General features: G+C 41.6%; 1 long non-coding RNA gene across 1 annotated transcript; it reads right to left on the bottom strand.

Annotated features, from left to right (window-relative positions):
• Nucleotides 1–400: 400 nt before the first annotated feature.
• LOC115833731 lies at nucleotides 401–17,059 on the bottom strand. Its single transcript, XR_004029064.1, has 3 exons — nucleotides 17,020–17,059; nucleotides 12,450–12,534; nucleotides 401–432 (listed from the first exon to the last, which is right to left on the bottom strand). It is a non-coding gene; the product is annotated as an uncharacterized LOC115833731 (long non-coding RNA).
• Nucleotides 17,060–17,369: the final 310 nt, after the last annotated feature.

Genomic DNA, 17,369 nt, shown 5'->3' with positions numbered 1-17,369 from the left:
TCAGAACCCTCCAGAGTTTCAATTTCAGAGGCTAAGTCTTTGAGGGTCTCAACAAGAAATATAAACAGTACAGCCTGCTGGTGATAAAAACAATGGCGGTAGTGAGGAGAGGAGGATACTGAGGGAAATGTTTCTTCTTGGCTCATGATAGTTCCTTTCTGTGAAAGGGTGCAACTGACAGAAACAGTGGGGCTTCACCTGTGGCATCACTTTCTCTACCTTAGCAAGGAGAGGGCCTTATCTGGTTGGAAAATTTCAGAAAAAAATACTAGCTCTTTCTTTTTGTCCTCTGTGATGTTAAGTCATCAGCAGAAATGTGAGTTCTTGCCAGCTTCTCCATGCTGTAAGTCTTATGTGGCACCACTGCCTGGGTTGGTTGTGTGAATCTACCTGCAGAGGGTTGAGGGTGGGAGTACCTGAAACCGTTGAATCCTGCAAATACAAACCACAGCTTCCATTCTAGTCTTTATCTGTCATACAGGTTAGAGTTGCACTTTCCAATCTGCAACTCTTGTGTCTTGTTTCTGTGCAAAGAACGTGGGTGTGGATGGGCATATTTATTGTGTCCCTGTGATAGTTAATTTTATGTGTCAACTTGGTGAGGCTATGACACCTAGTTGTTTCATCAAATGCCAGTCTATATGTTGCTATGAAAATATTTTTAGATGTGATTAATATTTAAATCAGTTGACTTTAAAGTAGAACATATTTGTGTCCATAATGTGGGTAGGCCTCATTCAATCAGTTGAAGGCTTTCAGAGCAAGACTGAGATTTCCCAAGAAAGCAGCATTCTGACTCCGACTGCAACATACAAATCCCGCCCGAGTTCCCAGCCTACCGACTCAAGACTGCAACACCAACACAACTGAATTTCCAGCCTGCCAGCTTGCCCTACGGATGTAGACTGGTTAGCTCCCACAGTTGCATAAGCTAATTCCTTGAAATAAGTCTCTCTCTCATATATGTCTCCTAATGGTTCTGTTTCTCAGAAGAACTCTGGCTTATACAGTCCCTCATGATCCCCACACATAATGACTAATAACTGTGGCTGATATCATTGAGTCCTCAACTAATCCTCACAATTACTTACAAGGTAGGAAATAGCATTCCTCCCATTTTAAAGATGGGGGAGCTTAGATGTGAAACAGTTAAGTAACTTGCTCAAGGCTGTGGAACTAGTAAGTGGAGATGCAGCATTTGAATTCAAATTTTCCTGAAACCATAACTTACGTGTTTAACTATTATTCTATGCAGCCTCCAGGCCACAAAAGGAAGTCCCTACTCAAAGTTATGATATACTGCACAGTTAAGTTGAAAACACCCATTTGATCATAGTCAAGAGAGGAAAGTCTTTGTCTGTTAGTCTTATGCTGAGTGTTTATATTTTGAGTGTCTGTTTCAGTGCTGGATGGAAGAATTACATGTTAAAGTTGATAGTAATAACCCAATGGTTACTTCTCTGGCCAGCCTCATGGGTGCTTCCATCCCTTAGTTTGGGATGTGATCTATGGTTCTGTGTTTCCTTTTTGTATTGTTACTCTTAATATTTAGCATAATCAGTAACTCTCAACGATGGCTATAGGAAGCATACATACCAGCAAGATAGTGGCATGAAAAATAAAAAGAATCATCATTGATAAAATTCACCTTTGAGGATTTATTCATACATTCATCTGTCCTCTTCATAGCATTTTATCTTGGTAGTTCGACCAGAAAAGTTTATTGAGAAGTTATTCTGTGCATGTATTTTTATTTCATTCCATTCATTGTATTCAGAAATGAAATTATTAATTACATACTCTCGTCTCGCTAGGTGGATTCTTCCGCAATTCACCCTTGTTTTCACACCCTGCCTTCAACTTCTCTCCCATCTACCTCTTGGAAATGTACCTAACCCGTTTCTATTCCCTCAGAGCCTCGCACTATATTTTCCATGACAATAATTTGAATAAACTAATACAGAGAAATGGATTAATGGAATTGAATGGCATAATGGTTAAGACATACTCAGTTTAAGTGAGTTTTTTTAAAAAGCACATCATCTTGATGCAGAAGCAATAACTTTTATGATGGACACTTCAGGCAATACATTATGAGTGGTTTTGGTCTGATAGCCATCCCAGTGTCCATTCAATCTCACTACACATGTTGAGGGTAGCAGTACCATTTTATCAGAAGCCAGCAATATGTCATCTTGCACGACATATTACTTGTTCATAGGATGATTCTTCATAACATAAAAAGAACCAAGTATTTGCATTAAGAAACTATTTATGTAAGAAAAAGACAATGACTGAAAGAGGCCAACAGACTTCAAAGTGTCTCCTCTCTGGCTTCATAAAATATACTTTACTCCTTTGACAGAGGCTGAAGCTGCCTAATCAATAGCCATATTCCTGAACCAATATCTTGGTTAGGATGTAATTCCCACCAATATTTTTGTTAGGCTGTCTAGTTAAAAGACTACATTTTCCATGCTCCATGTATCTAGCTAGTAGAGGTGTTTCTTCTAGGAAGGTTTCTACAAGTAATGCTGACTCAGCTAAGAGGTGTTTCCTTTTGTTTTTCCCTCTTCTTCCTGCCTGCAAAGCAGATATAAAGGCTGTAGATTCAGCAGCCAATTTGGAACATGAAGGAATGTTAAGAATTGAAGACATATAATAATATTGTAGAGTGTAAAGATACGGAGAGTTTGGGTCCTTGGTGAGTAGGGAATTATTCCCTCCATATTGGACTACCTACATCCAGAATTCTTTGATGTAAAGAAGATATACATTTCTGCCTCATTTCAAGCTTCTTCAATTTTTGTTTCCATGTATGTGTTCTACTCACCTGAATCTGATGGCAACTAACACATCCCCCAAGTTTATCATTAAAATCTATGAAACTATATTATTCCAATAATAATGTTTCATTGGCCAGATGTGGTGGCTCACGCCTGTAATCCCAGCACCTTGGGAGGCTGAGGTGGGTGGATCATGAGGTGAGGAGATCAAGACCATCCTGGCTAACACAGTGAAATGCCGTCTCTACTAAAAATACAAAAAATTAGCCAGGTGTGGCAGCAGGTGCCTTTAGTCCCAGCTGCTTGGGAGGCTGAGGCAGGAGAATGACATGAACTCAGGAGGCAGAGCTTGCAGTGAGCGAGATCATAACACTGCACTCCAGCCTGGGTGACAGAGCGAGACTCCAACTCAAAACAAAACAAAAATAATGTGGGCCACGGTTCCAAGATGGCTGAACAGGAACAGCTCCAGTCTACAGATTGCAGCATGAGCGACACAGAAGATGGGTGATTTCTGCATTTCCAACTGAGGTACAGGGTTCATCTCACTGGGGCTTGTCAGAGAGTGGGTGCAGGATAGTGGGTGCAATGCAACAAGTGTCAGCCAAAGCAGGGTGAGGCATTGCCTCACCCAGGAAGTGAAAGGGGTCAGGGAATTCCCTTTCCTAGCCAAGCAAACGGGTGTGACAGACAGCACCTGGAAAATCGGGTCACTTCCACCTTAATATTGTGCTTTTCCAATGGTCTTAGCAAATGGCACACCAGGAGATTATATCCCACGCCTTTCTTGGAGGGTCCCAAGCCCACAGAGCCTCACTCATAGCTAGCACAGCAGTCTGAGATCAAACTGCAAGGCAGCAGTGAGGCTGGGAGAGGGGCACCCGCCATTGCTGAGGCTTAAATAGGTAAACAAAGTGACTGGGAAGCTCAAACTGGGTGCAGCCCACTGCAGCCCAAGGAGGCCTGCCTGCCCCTGTAGACTCCACCTCTAGGGGCAGGGCACAGCCGAACAAAAGGCAGCAGAAACCTCTGCAGATTTAAATGTCCCTGTCTGACAGCTTTGAAGAGAGAAGTGGTTCTCCCAGCATGGAGTTTGAGATCAGAGAACAGACAGACTCCCTCCTCAAGTGGGTCCCTGAATCCTGAGTAGCCTAACTGGGAGGCACCCCCAGTAAGGGCTGACACTTCATATGATCAGGTACCCATCTGAGATGAAACTTCCAGAGAAACAATCAGGCAGCAATATTTGCTGTTCAGCAATATTAGCTTTTCAGCAGTCTTCACTGCTGATACCCAGGCAAACAGGGTCTGGAATGGACCTCTGGCAAACTCCAACAGACCTGCAGCTTAGTGTACTGACTGTTGGAAGGAAAACTAACAAACAGAAAAGACATCCACACCAAAATTCCATGTGTACGTCACCATCATCAAAGATCAAAGGTAGATAAAACCACAAAGGTGGGGAAAAAAGAGAGCAGAAAAGCTGAAAATTCTAAAAATTGGAGTGCCTCTCCTCCTACAAAGGAATGCAGCTCCTCACCAGCAATGGAACAAAGCTGGACAGAGAACGACTTTGATGAGTTGAGAGAAGACAGCATCAGATGATCAAACTTCTCCGAGCTAAAGGAGGAAGTGCAAACCCATCACAAATAAGCTAAAAACCTTGAAAAAAGATTAGACGAATGGCTAACTCGAATAACCAGTGTAGACAAGTCCTTAAATTCTCTACACTGATGGACCTGATGGAGCTGAAAACCATGGAAGGAGAACTACATGATGAATGCATATGCTTCAGTAGCTGATTTGATCAACTGGAAAGAAAGGGTATCAGTGATGGAAGATGAAATGAATGAAATGAAGTGATAAGAGAAGTTTTAGAGAAAAAAGAGCAAAAAGAAATAAACAAGGCCTCCAAGAAATATGGGACTATGTGAAAAGATCAAATCTACGTCTGATTGGTGTACCTGAAAGTGATGGGGAGAATGGAACCAAGTTGGAAAACACACTGCAGGATATTATCCAGGAGAACTTCCCCAACCTAGCAAGGCAGGCCATCATTCAGATTCAGGAAATACAGAGAACACCACAAAGATACTCTTCGAGAAGAGCAACTCCAAGACACATAATTGTGAGATTCACCAAAGTTGAAATGAAGGAAAAAATGTTAAGGACAGCAGGAGAGAAAGGTCAAGTTACCCAAAAAGGGGAGCCCATAAGACTAACAGCTGATCTCTCCAAGAAACTACAAGCCAGAAGAGAGTGGGGGGACAATATTCAACATTCTTAAAGAAGAGAATTTTCAACCCAGAATTTCATATCCAGCTAAACTAAGCTTCATAAGTGAAGGAGAAATAAATACTTTACAGACAAGCAAAGGCTGAGAGATTTTGTCACCACCAGGCCTGCCCTAAAAGAGCTCCTGAAGGAAGCACTAAATATGGAAAGGAACAACCAGTACCAGCCACTGCAAAAACATGCCAAATTGGAAAGTGCATCAATGCTAGGTAGAAACTGCATCAACTAATGAGCAAAATAACCGGTTAACATCATAATGACGGGATCAAATTCACACATAACAATATTAACCTTAAATGTAAATGGGCTAAATGCTCCAATTAAAAGACACAGACTGGCAAATTGGATAAAGAGTCAAGACCCATCTGTCTGCTATATTCAGGAGACCCATCTCACGAGCAGAGACACACATAGGCTCAAAATAAAGGGATGGAGGAAGATCTACCAAGCAAATGGAAAACAAAAAAAAGCAGGTGTTGCAATCGTAGTCTCTGATAAAACAGACTTTAAACCAACAAAGATCAAAAGAGACAAAGAAGGCCATTACATAATGGTAAAGGGATCAATTCAACAAGAAGAGCTAACTATCCTAACTACATATGCACCCAATACAGGAGCACCCAGATTCATAAAGCAAGTCCTTAGAGACCCACAAAGAGACTTAGACTCCAACACAATAATAATGGGAGACTTTAACACCCCACTGTCAACATTAGACACATCAATGAGATGGAAAGTTAACAAGGATATCCAGGAATTGAACTCACCTCTGCACCAAGCAGACCTAATAAACAGCTACAGAACTCTCCACCCCAAATCAACAGAATATACATTCTTCTCAGCAACACATCACACTTATTCCAAAATTGACCACATAGTTGGAAGCAAAGCACTCCTCAGCAAATGGAAACGAATAGAAATTATAAATGGAAACTGAACAACCTGCTCCTGAATGACTACTGGGTACATAATGAAATGAAGGCAGAAATAAAAATGTTCTTTGAAACCAGCGAGAACAAAGACACAACATACCAGAATCTCTGGGACACATTCGAAGCAGTGTGTAGAGGGAAATTTATAGCACTAAATGCCCACAACAGAAAGCAGGAAAGATAAAAAATGGACACCGTAACATCACAATGTAAAGAAATAGAGAAGCAAGAGCAAACACATTCAAAAGCTAGCAGACGGCAAGAAATAACAAAGATCAGAGCAGAACTGAAGGATATAGAGACACAAAAAAACCTTAAAAAAAGCAATGAATCCAGTAGCTGGTTTTTTGAAAAGATCAACAAAATTGATAAACCACTAGCAAGACTAATAAAGAAGAAAACAAAGAAGAATCAAATAGGTGCAAAAAAAACGATAAACAGGATATCATAACTGATCCCACAGAAATACAAGCTATCATCAGAGAATACTATAAACACCTATATGCAAATAAAATAGTAAATCTAGAAGAAATGGATAAATTCCTGGACACATACACCCTCCCAAGACTAAACCAGGAAGAAGTTGAATCTCTGAATAGACCAGTAACAGACTCTGAAATTGAAGCAATAATTAATAGCCTACCAATCAAAAAAAGTTCAGTACCAGACGGATTCACAGCACAATTCTACCAGAGGTATAAGGAGGAGATGGTCCCATTCCTTCTGAAACTATTCCAATCAATAGAAAAAGAGGGAATCCTCCCTAACTCATTTTATGAGACCAGCGTCATCCTGATACCAAAGCCTGGCAGAGACACAACCAAAAAAAAGAGAATATTAGACCAATATCCCTGATGAACATCGATGTAAAAAATCCTCAATAAAATACTGGCACACCAAATCCAGCAGCACATCAAAAAGCTTATCCACCATGATCAAGTGGGCATCATCCCTGGGATGCAAGTCTGTTTCAACATACACAAATCAATAAATGTAATCCAGCATATAAACAGAACCAAAGACAAAAACCACATGATTATCTCAATAGATGCAGAAAAGGCCTTTGACAAAATTCAACAACCCTTCATGCTATAAACCCTCAATAAATTAGGAATTGGTGGGACATATCTCAAAATAATAAGAGCTATGTATGACAAACCCACAGCCAATATCATACTGAATGGGCAAAAACTGGAAGCATTCCCTTTGAAAACTGGCACAAGACAGGGATGCCCTCTCTCACCACTCCTATTCAACATAGTGTTGGAAGTTCTGGCCAGGACAACCAGGCAGGAGAAAGAAGAAAAGAGTATTCAATTAGGAAAAGAGGAAGTCAAATTATCCCTGTTCGCAGATGACATGATTGTATTATCTAGAAAACTCCATTGTCTTAGCCTAAAATCTCATAAGCTGATTAGCAACTTCAGCAGTCTCAGGATACAAAATCAATGTGCAAAAATCACAAGCATTCTTTACACAATAACACACAAACAGAGAGCCAAATCATGAGTGAACTCCCATTCACAACTGCTTCAAAGAGAATAAAATACCTAGGAATCCAACTTACAAGGGATGTGAAGGACCTCTTCAAGGAGAACTACAAACCACTGCTCAATGAAATAGAAGAGGACACAAACAAAAGGAAGAACATTCCCATGATCATGGATAGGAAGAATCAATATCACGAAAATGGCCATACTGCCCAAAGTAATTTATAGATTCAATGCCATCTCCATCAAGCTAGCAATTACTTTCTTCACAGAATTGGAAAAAAACTACTTTAAAGTTTATACGGAACCAAAAAAGAGCCTGCATTGCCAAGTCAATCCGAAGCCAAAAGAACAAAGCTGGAGGCATCACGCTACCAGACTTCAAACTATACTACAAGGCTACAGTAACCAAAACAGCATAGTACTGGTACCAAAACAGAGATACAGACCAATGGAACATAACAGAGCCCTCAGAAATAATGCTGCACATCTACAACTATCTGATCTTTGACAAAACTGACAAAAACAAGAAATGGGGAAAGGATTCCTATTTAATAAATGGTTCTGGGAAAACTGGTTAGCCATATGTAGAAAGCTGAAACTGGATCCCTTCCTTACACCTTATACAAAAATTAATTCAAGATGGATTAAAGACTTACATGTTAGACCTAAAACCATAAAAACACTAGAAGAAAACCTAGGCAATACCATTCAGGACATAGGCATGGGCAAGGACTTCATGTCTAAAACACCAAAAGCAATGGCAACAAAAGCCAAAATTGACAAATGGGATCTAATTAAACTAAAGAGCTTCTTCACAGCAAAAGAAACTACCATCAGAGTGAACGGGAAACGAACTCAAACAGATTTACAAGAAAAAAACAACCCCATCAAAAAGTGGGCAAAGGATATGAACAGACACTTCTCAAAAGAAGACATTTATGCAGCCAAAAGACACATGAAAAAATGCTCATCACTGGCCATCAGACAAATGCAAATCAAAACCACAAAGAGATACCATCTCACACCAGTTAGAATGGTGATCATTAAAAAGTCAGGAAACAACAGGTGCTGGAGAGGATGTGGAGAAACAGGAACACTTTTACACCATTGGTGGGATTGTAAACTAGTTCAACCATTGTGGAAGTCAGTGTGGAGATTCCTCAGGGACCTAGAACTAGAAATACCATTTGACCCAGCCATCCCATTACTGGGTATATACCCAAAGGATTATAAATCATGCTGCTATAAAGACACATGCACACGTATGTTTATTGGGCACTATTCACAATAGCAAAGACTCGGAACCAACCCAAATATCCAATAATGATAGGACTGGATTAAGAAAATGTAGCTCATACACACCATGGAATACTATGAAGCCATAAAAAATGATGAGTTCATGTCTTTGTAGGGACATGGATGAAGCTGGAAATCATCATTCTCAGCAAACTAACACAAGGACAAAAAACCAAACACCTCATGTTCTCACTCATAGTTGAGAACTGAACAATGAGAACACATGGACACAGGAAGGGGAACATCACACACCGGGGACAGTTGTGGGGTGGGGGGAGGGGGGAGGGATAGCATTAGGAGATATACCTAATGCTAAATGACGAGTTAATGGGTGCAGCACACCAACATGACACATGTATACATATGTAACAAACCTGCACATTGTGCACATGTACCCTAAAACTTAAAGTATAATAATAATAAAATTAAAATAAAAGATCAAGACTTCTGGCCCAAAGGGCCTGCAGCTGGTCTGACCATCTATCAAAAAATCTGAATTTAAATGGAGACACATTGGATTGTGACATGCAATAAAAGAACTAAAGCAGCAGCGGGTCTTGATTTGGGTTTCCTTTCCACCCTACACAGCTCCAGTGAATGGAGGAGTGAGCATGCCTGTGGTGCTCCTGACACATCTGGGGTGGTCCCACTGACAGTGGTCAACCTTTGGGATTTTCTACACATTGCAGGGTCATCGTCCATCTATGCTAACCTAGAATGTCCAGATAAAAGCTCCTGTTTAGAGACTGGAGAGAAAACTGTCAAACCTGAAGGCCCATGAACTGTCTCAGTCTGGGGAGAACACATGTAGGAAAGGCTACAGAATCTGATGTAAGAAGCCTAATTTCAGATTGACCCATATAGCTTTATGATTGTGAATAATTACCTTACTTTTCAATGCTCTGTTATTCTCTCATCAATGAGAAAAGTGAACCAAATAGTCTCCCATATCCCTTCCAATCTTAACATACTCTGACTTTATGATTAAAGAGTGATACTCACTGGGTGCAGTGGCTCACGCCTGTAATCCCAGCACTTTGGGAGGCCGAGGTGAGCAGATCACCTGAGGTGGGGAGTTTGAGACCAGCCTGACCAACATGAAGAAACCCTGTTCTCTAGCCAGGTGTGGTGGTGCATGCCTGTAATCCCAGCTACTCTGGAGGCTGAGGGATGAGAATTGCTTGAACCCGGGAGGCAGATGTTGTGGTTAGCCAAGATCGCACCATTGCACTCCAGCCTGAGCAACAAGAACAAAACTCCACCTCAAAAAAAAAAAAAAAAAAAAGAAAAGTGATACTAGTAAGGCTAAAACTGTGGCTGAACCCCAATAGGAGCCTGCTGGGATTATGCTATGCAAAATTACTCCACACAGAGCCATTCTGACCATGTCCCTTCCTACACCAGCTATCATACAGATATGCACTACTGTATGAGAAGTCCTTGCTACAGAGGACATTGACTGATTCAATAATAGACTGACTAAGTCATTCAACCAAAAAATATTTACTGAGAACCTTCTAGGTATTTAGGTATACAACAGAGCAAAACAGACAAAAATCCCTTCCCTCATGGAGCTTACATTTTAGTGAAAGAGGAAGAGGAGTCAAGTATCAAATAGGAAATATGAGTTGAGGATATATTTTATGCAGAGCAGCCTGGAGGCCCTTGATAAGGTGACTTTTGAGCCAAAATCCAAAGCAGTGAGAGTGAGCCATGCAGACATAAGGGGAAGAATGTTCCAGGCAGAGGGAACAGCAAGGCCCAGAGACAGGACAAGGTCAAGCATGCCTGGCATGTTAAAGGAAACACCATGAGCTCAGTGTTTATAAAGAAGAGTAAGAGCAGGAGAGTAGCAGGAAGCACAGTGAGACAGGTAGTAGGGGACCAGATAATGTAGAAAACAAAGCCACTGGAGAATTTGAACAGAGGGGTAAACATGATCTGAATTCCACTGTAAAAGGATTGTTCTAGCTGTTGTACTGACAGTAGACTGGGTGGGTGCAGTGGCTCATGCCTGTAATCCCAACACTTGAGAGGCCGAGGCAGGCAGATTACTAGAGGCCAGGAGTTCAAGACCAGCCTGGCCAACAGGGCAAAACTCTGTCTCTACTAAAAATACAAAAAAAAAAAAAAACAGCCGGGTCTGGTGCCTCACGCCTGTAATCCCAGCTATTAGGGAGGCTGAGGCAGGAGAATCACTTGAACCCAGGAGGTGAGAGTTGCAATGAGCCAAGATCACAACATTGCACTCCAGCCTTGGTGACAAAGCAAGACTCCGTCTCAAAAAAAGAGAGAGAGAGAGAGTAGACTGAAAGAGGCAAGCATGGAAACAAGGAAACCAGTTAGGAGACTATGGAGATAATCCAGGTGAGAGATGATGGCACATAGGTCCAGGGTGGCAGCAGTGAGGAGTGAAGAAGGACAGACTCTGGGATATATACTGAAGTTGAATCAACCAGACACTGGAGGACAGGACGATCTTGGAAAATCTTGGGACTACTGCAGAATCGAATGAAGCTAAATGGCACTAAATTCCAACATCCACTGTGAAATCCTGGGATCAGGGATTTGTTCATCTCTGTCACCTATTGTCCTCGTCCAGTACTTGGCATATAATGGGGATATAAAATGTCTTCAATTCTTGAATGAATAAATGTGGAACTGAATATATTACAAAGCCAAAGACCCTGTAGTTTGATAGGTTATTAGGAAACCAAAAAGCATGTGGTACTAGACATGTTTTACTAACAATGGAACAATGGATTCTCTCCCCTGAGTAAATCTATTTCTCATTTTGTTTTTGAGGGTCTTGCTCTGTCACCCAGGCTGGCAGTGGCACAATGTTAGCTCACTGCAACCTCCACCTCCCAGGATCAAGCAATTCTCATGCCTCAGCCTCCCCAGTAGCTGGGACTATAGGCACCCACCACCATTCCCAGCTTATTTTTTTGTGTGTGTGTTTTTAGTAGAGACGGGGCTTCACCATGTTGCTGAGGGCTGTTTCAAACTCCTGAGCTCAGGTAATCCACCTACTTTGGCCTCCAAAGTGCTAGGATTACAATCATGAGCTACCACACTCAGCCTGAATCTATTTCTTTTTATAAAAAGAATTCCCTTTATAACTTATTTCACAGTAATAAGCAATGAAGCTGACAAACAACTTCATATAATACAGTTGAAAATCTGAACAACTTGGCCATTTCCCTGAGAGGCCAGATGGTCACCAAACCTCATACCACCTCAGTAACTTCCAACTAAAATACAGGGATAAATGTTATACAAGTAGTAAGCTCATGTTCTTATAAATAGTAAATCATGTGCCAGGCACCGTGGATCACACCTGTAATCCCAGCACTTTGGGAGGCTGAGGTGGGTGGTCACCTGCGGTCAGGAGTTCAAGACCAGCCTGGCCAACATGGTGAAACCCCATCTCTACCAAAAAACTACAAAAATCAGGTGTGCGTGGTGGTGCATACCTGTAGTCCTAGCTACTTGTGAGGCTGAGGCATGAGAATCCCTTGAACCTGGGAGGCAGAGGTTGCAGAAAGCCGAGATCATACCATTGCACTCCAGCCTGGGCAACAGAGCAAGACTCTGTCTCAAAAATAAAATAAAATAAAAATAAAGGCATACAGGATGTCACTTACATGGACAGGTGTTCAGAGCTTGTGTGGAGGAGTTGTGGATGAGGACGAAAGGCAGCTTGGAGACAATGGAGGCTAACTGGAGTTACTGGAGGAAGAAAGGAGGGAAAGAGAGACAAAAGGAAAAGGGTAAGGAGAGCGGAAGATTCGCCTCAGTGTGTAGGTCATCTCTGATTGCTGACAAAGGAAAATGTTGGAGAAGGTCTGAAAATATTGCTAAAGGTTGGCAGTTTCAGAAAATCTTATAATATTTCCTTTACTTTAAAAGAAAACTCAGCATCTCAAAGGTTTAGTAGGAGTCGTTCCCCACACCCACACCCATTTCTGTAGTTGAACCATTCAGCCAGAGAAAATAACTCCAGTATGAACACACTAGACTACTACCAATAAAGACATGGGACTCTCCTCCTCTGAGGTCGAGCGCTTCTATTCACTTGCTGCTCAGCCTCCTCTTCTGCCCATCCTCACCTCCTTTGCTGGCACCTGTTCCTCCCATGGAGGACTTCACGCCCTCCTCACACAGCCAGGTGCCACCTCCCACTCTTCGAGGCTCCATCATGTGCCTGGCTCCACCGCCTTCTCACGTATGACATCTACCTTTCACCAAGCTGAGGACACAGTGCACCCATGGTGTGTTTAAGGAGACAGTTCTGATGGCCACAAAATTCTTTTGTCATGTGCTCTGTGATTTTAATTGTCCTGTCCAAACACTAATGCATGGTCCACAGTCAGGCCAAGTAAGGTTATGTTAAAATGAGGAACTGCCAAGCACCTTTAATTCCTTCCAAGATCTTTTATGAGTGGGTCAGAGTCAAGTGCTGTTAGTGATGGCAAGAAGATTCTCCTTCTGGTGACACCTGCTGTACTCTGGTGATGATGGCAAGTCCAGCACTGCTCCAGCACCCAATCCTTGCAGTGTCTTCTACGACACTTGCACATTCTTTATATAGTACAGGTTTCGCATTCTCACTTTCGCAATAACTGTCACAACTGCCCCTAACAAAAATGGTGACTGCACTCCTCACAACCTTGAATTTGAGCTTTGTCTTCAGAAATGAAGTTTTCTACAGGTTTCATCATCTTCAGACTAATGCAAACTGAAGATCTACCTCCAGGAATATTTTTCTTTCTCTATTACTTCCCTTAGCAAGAAATGTGTAACTTCCAATCTTCAATTCTTCACCAATGCTTTGATTCTTTGGCTAAATCGAAAGCATGCTGAGGGCAAGGTGTGGTGCTTCACATCTGTAATCCCAACACTTCGGGAGGCCAAAGTGGGTGGATCAGAAGGTCAGGAGTTTGAGACCAACCTGGCCAACATGGTGAAATCCCATTTCTTCTAAAAATACAAAAATTGGCCAGGCATGATGGCATGCACCCGTAATCCCAGCTACTCAGGAGGATGAGGCAGGAGAATTGCTTGAACCCGGGAGGCAAATGTTGCAGTGAGCTGAAATCGTGCCACTGCACTCCAGCCTGGGTGACAAAGTGAGACTCTGTCTCAAAAAAAAAAAAAAAAAAAAAACCGAAAACCATGCTTAACCTATGAGTTAAGCACTGAGTTTTGTCTTCTCCATTGCAGAACTCTTGGACAAGGGTAATTTTCTTACCCTACTACAGAATTTCTCAACCACTTTCCATGCCATAATCCACACAAAATCTATTTGGCACACTGAATGACCTTAAGTAATTGCCCCAAGGTACTGTGAAAGCTGAAGGAGCAGTATTTTAGGATACACCCATTATCCCAACTTAAGAACATGTATTCACCTTAGCATTCATGAGAATGATTAACTGCACAAATTTGTAAACACCTAATATACACACATAGTTCATACTTGATTCCCAACACTTATTTCCTGACAATACAAAACTTCATACTAAATGGCCATTTATTAGTTCCTGGCAACATAAGTTCCTAAGGTAATGGATGATCTACAAATTGTGGTCACTTACTCTGACAATGCACAATGGCAAACAAAAAGATGGGAAAGAAAGATACACTTAGAGCTCTAATAAAGAAACTAGGCTGGGCATGGTGGCTCACACCTGCAATCCTAACACTTTGGGAGGCCGAGGTGGGCGGATCACTTGAGGACAGGGGTCCGAGACCAGCCTGGCCAACGTGGCAAAACCCCATCTCTACTAAAAATACAAAATTTAGTCAGGCATGGTGGCATGCACCTAGAATCCCAGCTACTCGGAAGGCTGAGGCAGGAGGATCACTTGAACCTGGGAGGCGGAGGTAGTGGTCAGCTGAGATCACACCATTGTACTCTAGTCTGGGCAACAAGAGCAAAACTTCATTCCCCGCAAAAAGAAAATAACATTATTTGTTCAACAGAGACTTATTGGATCTTTTTCTGTTAGGCTGTGACATTCGTGTGCAGGCCAGAATTACAGTATTTGTCATTTTAGGAACAGGGCACACATGAATAAACATTAAGGTCTAAAGGCAAATAGTAACTGCTATCCCTAAACAGCTGAAATGTGGCTACTTCAAACTGAAATATGCTGTGAGTATGAAAGACACACCAATTGTCAACAAAAAGAATATACGCAAATGAAGAATGTGAAATACTTCATTGTGTATTTATGATGATTTCAGGTTGAACTCGAAAATATAAAATTATGTATGTGGCTTGCCTTTACAGCACACGTTGTATTTCTCTTGGATACCACCGGTCAAAATTCAAAGCTTAATGCCAGGTGCGGTGACTCACATATGTAATCCCAGCACTTTGGGAGGCTCAGCAGAAGGATCACCTGAATCCAGCCTGGCCCAATATGGTGAAAACTCGTCTCTACACAAAATAAAAAACTTAACCAGGCATGGCTAACTTAGCCTGTAATCCCAGCTACTCGGAAGGCTGAGGCAGGAGAATTGCTTGAGCCTGGTTGCAGTGAGCTGAGATCACACCACTGCACTCCAGCCTGGGTGACAGAGTGAGACTCTGTATCAAAAAAAGAAAGAAAAAAAAACACCTTGGGTTATCCCTACACTGCATCTCTTCATATTGATAAATCACAGAGTGCCTATATTGAGCTTCTGCAAAAGATTTTTTGGGGAGGTAAAGGAAGGAGCAGTTCCATCATGTAAAAGATTAATTTTTAAAAGCTTCAAGATTAATCTGTGCTTTTAAAAAGGATTTCACAACTATTTTACTTGTTGTATTTGTTCTTGGCTGAGTAACTTCAGTTGTATTGTGGGTAAGAAGTTTTGGTCTGTGAAAAACAGTTGATATTAATATTATAATAAAACATTTAGAAGATATTTACAGGTCTTTCTCACACAGCTTTGCACTGCTAAATATTATTATTATTATCTGAGATGGAGTCTCATTCTGTCGTCCAGGCTGGAGTGCAGTGGCACAATCTCGACTCACTGCAACCTCCGCCTCCCAGGTTCAAGCTATTCTCCTGCCTCAGCCTCCCGAGCAGCTGGGACCGCAAGTTCACACTACCACACCTGGCTGATTTTTGTACTTTTAGTAGACACAGGGTTTTGCCATGTTGGCCAGACTGGTCTTGAACTCCTGGCCTCAGGTAATCCACCTGCCTCAGCCTCCCAAAGTGCTGGGATTACAAGCATGAGCCGCTGCGCCTGGCCAATTTTTAAACATAATCCATTCTGCCTTCATTTTACAGTGAAAAAAATCATTTTGGTGACTTGAATTTTGAAAATAGCAATTTTCAGACATTCAGGTGAGACCACCGGGATGTCTCCAAAGTCATCTTTTTTGTAAGATAAATATGCAAAAGTCACTTTTCCCCCAAACCAGCCCAATTATATTTCTGAATCTTAGATGAATTGTCCCACAGCACAGCCAGAAGCAGCTTGCTGTATCATCTTAAAACTTTCCTCTCCCTTATAACTCAGTCCCAACGAATATACACAGATGCACAACCTCAATCAGTAAGCAAGACTCTACCCACTTCAACATTCCTTCCATGAGTAGAGAGAGGCTTTCTGTTCCTACCCCCCAACACTCAAACTACTCATGTGTTACCCTTCAAAATCAAGCCAGAATAACTTTTCTAAAGGGCAGATCCAAATTATTTTAAGAGGAAACTGCTATGAGACCATTTAATGACTGCCGCTGCTTTTGTAGGAGCCAAGGCCTTCCTCCATTTGGCCACAAAAGTCTATCTAAGCAATCCCACCACGCCCACATGGCACTCCTCACTCCACACAGAATGGGCAATGTATGTGAATATGTGAGCATATTTGACTCCTCTCTGCCTTTACTCATATTTGAAACACACTGCCTCCCTTCTGGATGCACAAGTGACTGATCTGGGTGTGCCATCCTTGCCTTCTCCCCAAAAAATGCTCAATAAATCTTCATTGCATTTTTCTGAGTATTAAGCCTCCCAAGGACAGGGTTCTTGCTAGAAATAATTTTGCACATCTGATGCTTATACTAAATAAATGTTTATTCAATAAATGAATCTAAATGTTAATTTTAATATAAAGAAGTCATAATGAGAGGGGAACAAAAGGCCCATCTTGGTCAAATTAATCTTTCCTTAGGGAAGACAATGGGTTTGTTTCTGCAGATTATCATCTTACCTCTTAATAACAAACTTAATTCGATTGCCCACTTGAAAGACGTTTCCGAGCCTTGGGATTCCATGTAATGAGGGGCTTCTGAAAGGAATGTTTTCCGGTAGTCCTTCCACATTCAGCTCATTCACATGTGTTTCAAATTTTTGGTATGGTACCGCCTTGGCTTCAGTGCTCCCCAAGGCTTCAGCTGAAAAACCAAAGTAATTCAGATTATGTTTGTGTTGAAATCAGATTTTAGTACAATCCAAAGCAAGGTGCAGGTCAATTTTTTTTAATTGGAAAAACTCTAGAAACATATTTACTAACTATTGAAACAGACTTAAAGCAAAGGCAACTATAAATGACCCATCATT

The sequence above is a fragment of the Nomascus leucogenys genome, unplaced genomic scaffold (genome assembly GCF_006542625.1).
Source record: "Nomascus leucogenys isolate Asia unplaced genomic scaffold, Asia_NLE_v1 001760F_25286_qpd_obj, whole genome shotgun sequence".
In the NCBI taxonomy this organism is placed as follows: Eukaryota; Metazoa; Chordata; class Mammalia; order Primates; family Hylobatidae; genus Nomascus; species Nomascus leucogenys.
Note: the sequence above shows the minus strand (reverse complement) of the source record. Positions and strands in the feature narration are given on the sequence as shown.